The sequence below is a fragment of the Eptesicus fuscus genome, chromosome 6 (genome assembly GCF_027574615.1).
Source record: "Eptesicus fuscus isolate TK198812 chromosome 6, DD_ASM_mEF_20220401, whole genome shotgun sequence".
Lineage (NCBI taxonomy): Eukaryota > Metazoa > Chordata > Mammalia > Chiroptera > Vespertilionidae > Eptesicus > Eptesicus fuscus.
The window spans coordinates 65,227,328-65,233,597 of record NC_072478.1 but is presented as its reverse complement, the minus strand read 5'-3'; positions in this window follow the sequence as shown (position 1 = coordinate 65,233,597).

The window sequence follows — 6,270 nt, the reverse complement described above, 5'->3', positions numbered from 1 at the left end:
TATTTTGTAAACATCAAAACATCATGGTCTACAATTTTTAAAATTTCTCTTATAACATATTTCAGAGCTAGAAGCCATCTAGTAAATCATTTATGAACTTCTCTACCTGTTCCTTCTCCAGCATTCTAAACTCAAAAATTAGCAGTTTTACAGAAGAAACTTAAAAAAAATAAATCTTTATTTTTGAAAGTATTACATATAGCCCCCTTTCCCCACATCGACCCCTTCTAACTCAACCCTGCCCCCCCGCCCCAGGCCTTCACCACACTATTGTCAGTGTCCATGGGTTATGAATATATGCATACAAGTTCTTTGGTTGATCTCTAGAAACTTGATTACTTATGCAGATACCTAGTTCCTACCCACTACATACTTTCTCCTGTTCTTTACTGACAGAACATTAATTTTTAGGGGCTCTACTCAAAAACTACATTTTCCCAGATTCCTTTGCAGATAGAAATGACTCTCTAAGACAGTTCACATCAATGAGAGATGAGTATATAGTGTTTGGTGGGGCTTAAAGAAAAGATGCTTTAAAGATGAAAGACTCAGCTGCCATACACGTTTTATCCTTCACCCTCCCCTTCCTTTTTGATGAGTTGCAGAATGTTTCCTTGAGGTAACACACTAGCTTCATTGTTAACAAGGAGCCAACCCAGGGATAGGTAGTTGAGTAGAAAGACAAGGAGCCTGCGTTCTGAACTGTGCAGTAGAGTAATCTATCTGGATTGTCCAGCTATACAGGAGAGAATAAATATCTAATTTGTTTCCCCAAAGTGATCTATTGATTCAATGTAATCCAAGTTTAAAATCCTAGAAGGCTTTTTGGGGATAGAAATTGACAAGCTGATTCAAATTTTGTGTGGAAATGCCAAAACAATTTTGAAAAACACAATGAAGTTGGAAGACATATACTAACTGAATCAAGACTTGTCACTAATCTTCAATAGTGAAGCAGTATGACCTTAGCATAAATTTAGACAAATATATCAATGGAACAGATAGAGAAACCAGGAAGAGAACTATAGAGTCAGTTGACTTGTGACAAAGGTGCCAATGCATTTAAGAGGGAAAGGATAGTCTTTTCAACAAATGGTGTTGGAATCACTGGGGAAAATATGAAAAAAAAAAAAAAAAAAAGAACCTTGACCTCTGTCTAACATACTCAAAAAAAAAAAAAAAAAAAAGAACCTAAGTGTAACTGGTGAAATGAAAAATTCTGGGAGAAAATCTTCACAATCTGAAGAAAACAAATTTCAAATAGGACATAAAAAGCACTCACTAAAATAGAAAAAATAAATAAATAAATTGGACTTCATCAAAATTAAAAGCTTCTCATCAAAAGTCTTCAGTGAGAATGTGAAAAAGCAAGCCAAAAATTGGGATAAAATATTCAAAATACACATATCTGCCAGAGAACTCTTACCCAGAATATGTAAAGAACTGAGTATCAGTAATAAAAAGACAAGTCAGTTAAGGAGCAAGAGTTGAACAGACACTTCCCAGAGGAAAACATACAAAAGGCCAATCAGTATATAGAAAGGCTCACAACCTCACTTATCAAAGAAATGTGAAAACCACAGGAAGATGCTACTGAGTGACTAAAATTACAAAATACGCAATGGCTAACTGGCTAAAAACAAACAAACAACAACCCTGAAATACCAACCTTAATGAGAACATGGAGTAACTGGAATTTTTCAACATTGTGGGTAGCAATGTAAATGGTACAACCACTTGGGAACTATTTGGCCATTTCTAGTATAGTTAAATATATTCCTACCCTATGATTGAGCAGTTTCATTCTTAGATATATACTCAAGAAAAATGAATGTTCTTAGCAGCTTTATTCATAACAGCACCAAACTATAGACAATGAAATTTCCATCCCCAGGAGAATGGATAATCTGATGGAATACTGCTGGTAAAAAAGAATGGCCTGTTGATGCATGCAAAAACCTAGATGAATTTGAAAAGCATTATGCTGAGAAAAATAAATCAGAGAGAATATACTGTATAATTATTTTTATGTGAAGGTCAATTATAGGCAAAACTAGGCTATCCTGAATCAGAACCACAGCTGCTCTGCAAAAGGGCAAGGGATTCAAATGACCTGGGAAAGGGCATGAGGGAATTTTCTGGGTTGAAATGTTTTGTATTTTGATCTGGATGTTGGTATATACCTGCATACATTTGTCAACATTCCTCAAGCTGTATATATTTTAAGATTTGTGGTTGTACTATATGTAAATTATTCCTTAATAAAATGCTGTTATAAAATAAGCTATAAATAAAATGGTGTTCACTTCAAGTTTATGCCGTTCCATTAAATAATCATTAATGCTGGTTAAATGTGACTTATCAACTGACTTTTCTTTCAGTTATTAATATCTTCTCTATATGAAAAGAGCTGGTGTAAGATAAATGCTGACTTTTACAAGAGGCACTATAACTACATATCATGGTGACAGTGTTAGGCATCTTTGATTAAATACAGAAGTTATGTTAGCAACTAACTAATTTGATATAGTAACAATCTGCCAGTTTTGGATAGGAAAGGCATATTTTAAATAATCTAGGGTGATTTATTTATGTTACCTGAAATAATTTTATAAATGCATATAAAACTCTCAGGACAAAAAATAAGATAATTTTAGAGTATCTCGATTTTAGAAATGAATCAATCACTATGAATTATAGGTTCAGATATAAGTCATCTATATATATAAAACCCTAATATATGCAAATAGACTGAACGGCAGAACAACCGAACGACCGAACAACCAGACGCTATGATGTGTGCTGACTACCAGGGGCACGCACGGAACATGGCGGGTGTCAGCAGCAGGCGTCAGAGCATGGAACATGGCGGGCATCGGTTGTGGCAAGATTGTGGAGCAGGTGAGCCGGGGCGCCAGACTAAGGCGGGGCGCCGGTCGCTATCATTAAGGCGAGCCTCGTGGTTACTGAAAATTCTTTGCTCCTGCGCACCACGGTCCCGCCGGGTGCTTGCACCTGCTGCCAGTGCCGAAGCCCCCGCTCGCACCCGCTGCCAGTGCCCAGAGCCAGCCCTGATCGCTCAGTGCCATCAGGTGCAAATGGCAGCTGCTGGCCCCAATTGCCCCTCAGGGCTTCTCCACCTCCCCTGCTCCTGAAGGGCGATTGGGGCCAGCAGCTGCCTCTCAAACCTGCTGCTGGTGACGGCCCTGCTTGCACCACTGTCAGTGCCAGCCCCGCTCGCAGCCAGCAACCGGTCCCAATTGCTCAGTGCTGTCAGCCAGCAACCGGTCCCAATTGCTCAGTGCTGTCAGCAGGTGCGAGCAGGGCTGGCGCCATCAGCGCCTGGGAGCTGCAGCAGCAGGAAGGGGCTGCTGGCAGATCAGACCAGGGTCCATGGTGGGAGGGGCCAGGCGGGGGCTTGGAGGATGGGCCAAGACCCGCCCCTGTGCCAACTGCAGCCTCGCAGCCCACAGTTCCTTTCAAGGTGCACGAATTTGTGCACTGGGTCCCTAGTAACTTTATAATGTGGAGAAAAAGTAAAGCCCAAATATTCTAGATCACAATCACAGCCATATAAAATATTGACTTGGATGTGATGGTTTGTGGGCTTTCTAAAACCTATTGTGTATTTTAAAAATCTGTTTAGATGTGTGTTTTTTAAACACCTCTTAACTTTCATCTAGATAATATGTTCCTCTTTCAATATCAAGCAAGCAAAAACACTTTATGAACATTTTCTTTTGAAAAGAACATGCAATTTAACCACTTAATTTTTGAAAAGTTGTCCATTAATAAGATAGAAACAATGCACCCTATAGAAACTCAATATTTGAGAGTGGATGTTTATGATAACTGTTTCAAATTTGTTTTTCAACTTGAGGGTCATGAAAGAGTAATCATTCCTTCGCTAAACAGTATGCGTGAATGCATTTCCTCCCTGTGCTTTGAATTGTTCACTACAGTGTCATGCCAATTCTCTCCTCACCACCTAAATAGATTACACAGTGCCTGCATTTATTCAGGTGTTTTTTCATGCCCTTCCCACCCTGTGCCAATAAAGTATAAGTCACAATCCAAAGGGAAGTATTTTATTGGACATTTAAAAAATTTACTTTAGAAAAATTTTTTTTCTCATTTTTTTTTAAGTTAGACTTTTGGGGCAGAAGATAATGAATATAATTAATCTGATACTCAAAAAGAAAAAGGATAGCAAATGGTGGAAACAATTAAATTAAGCCCTCAGCACTTCTATTCATGCCTCAAAACCCCAAAATAATTTCCTTCTTCCCATTTAGTTTTACATGGTATTTTACACATTGCTTTATTAGCACACTTACATCCACAGTGCATTAGCAAGCTCTTCTGACTAACCGCTAATCCTTTCAGTCTTTTTACTCCAGCAACGAATTGCACTCTTGTGAACCGACAGCACCTTGCGTCAGTTGCGCTGTGTAGCTTGCCTTCTGCCAGGGCTTCGCTGCTGCGTCAGCTGCGTGGACCACCCGCAGGAACCCACTTGGTCGTTCTCACACATAAACTATCCTGTGTGAAGAGCTAACACCCCACAGACAACTCTTGACCAAGGCGGACAGGAGTCAGTGGACACATACTCCTCCCTTTCATTCCTCGGATTGACATTTCTCAGGTCCCTTCCACATCGCGCCTTAGAGGTTCCCTGAAGGAGTCATACCCCAGTGGCCAACTAATAATACTCCTTGTTTTGCCTTTTCCTCATTTCCTGTTTCGCTCTTCCTAGTTCCTCATTCGTTTGGAATGACAGCCAAGCCAAATTCAACCAATCCTGAGCCCTTGTTCCAGATGGGCTTTATGGATTGTTACCTGATTCTACAAATGAAAATAACGTGGAAGCAAAAAGATGTTCAGAAGCCCTTAATGCGGTACATATGCTCTCAGAGAAGATGAATGTTCAAGCTACTCCTCATTAATAAATCACTTGCCAAGAGAGACACATTTCCCCCCAGGCCCCTTTTATTTATCGCAGCAATGTCTCTGTCATCGCAGCAGTAGACTTCGGTGGACTAGTGGCTCATCTGATTGCAAATCTCTTAGTATTTACCATGAATAGGGAATGAGTCAGAGTGTAGTAGAATATGAGAGAGGAAGAAAACCCAGTCTGCATCTGTACTAAACCTTTCCTAACTTGCTATTTGTGGAAGTTCAAAAGACAAGCTTTAGAAGACATGACAACTTGGGCAACCAAGCTTCATACCCTTGAGTAACTTGCAATAACTATAATGGTTTTTTATCTCTACTTATTAGACACTGAAGTAATTTAGCACTAATTTACTCTAAGTGATTGTATAGTCTACTCATGCAGAAAACCTGAAGGTTGTGCATGTCTTCCTGTCCTTAACATTTTATTGTTTGCAACAGTGGCAATGCATCTTCTCTCCTTTCTGAGATCATTTTCTTTTGAAAGTAATGAAGTAGAATGATCTAAATCAGTGGCTTTTCAGGCTGCAGGTTGCAAACTTATTAGGAAGTGGATTATGGAATCTACGTAGTAGGTTATAATTAAATTGAAAATATCAGAATACATCACATTTATGAGTGCATATATTGTTTCAAGGGTTTTGCTCTTACTTTGGGTGTTGTCACAAAAGTTCAAATCCATCAGTTTTGAGTGGTTACAGAGCATACGTTTTAAACACTTTGTTTACAATATTATCTTTTGGATAACTAGTTAATATCCAGAAGATTCTCAATGGTTAGTGACTGGAGAAGATTTGGAGGGGAACCTCACACTCAACCATGTGACAATGCAGCTTAAAAACCAGAAAGAAATATAACCTTTTACTCTTCAAATTGATTTTATTTATAAATTGAAAAAAAAACCCATATGATAGGTAAGACTTGCATATATAGATCCTCAAAATTTAAATACATTCATTGGAAGTGATCCCATTTCACAGTATGTAGTTCTTTTTTCAATCTATAAATTAGGATGATTTGAGTTACAAGTAAAAGTAAGCTCAACTGAAACCAGCTGAAACAATAAAAGGAAGTAGAGGAATCCTGGAAGTTTGATGTAGTGGTTGTTAATCTCGCTGTGTCATCAGATTTCCAGCTCCGTTTATACGTGACTTTCTTTCCCTGTCATCTTCTAGATCATCTTCATCCAAAGACAGCTTCCGCTTTGTATACAGAGTGAGTGTTGGAGTTACAGGCCTCAGAACCACAAACCACAAAATCCAGCACAAGAGAAAATGCCCCATGATTTATGACGCTATTCTAGATATTTTCCTCATA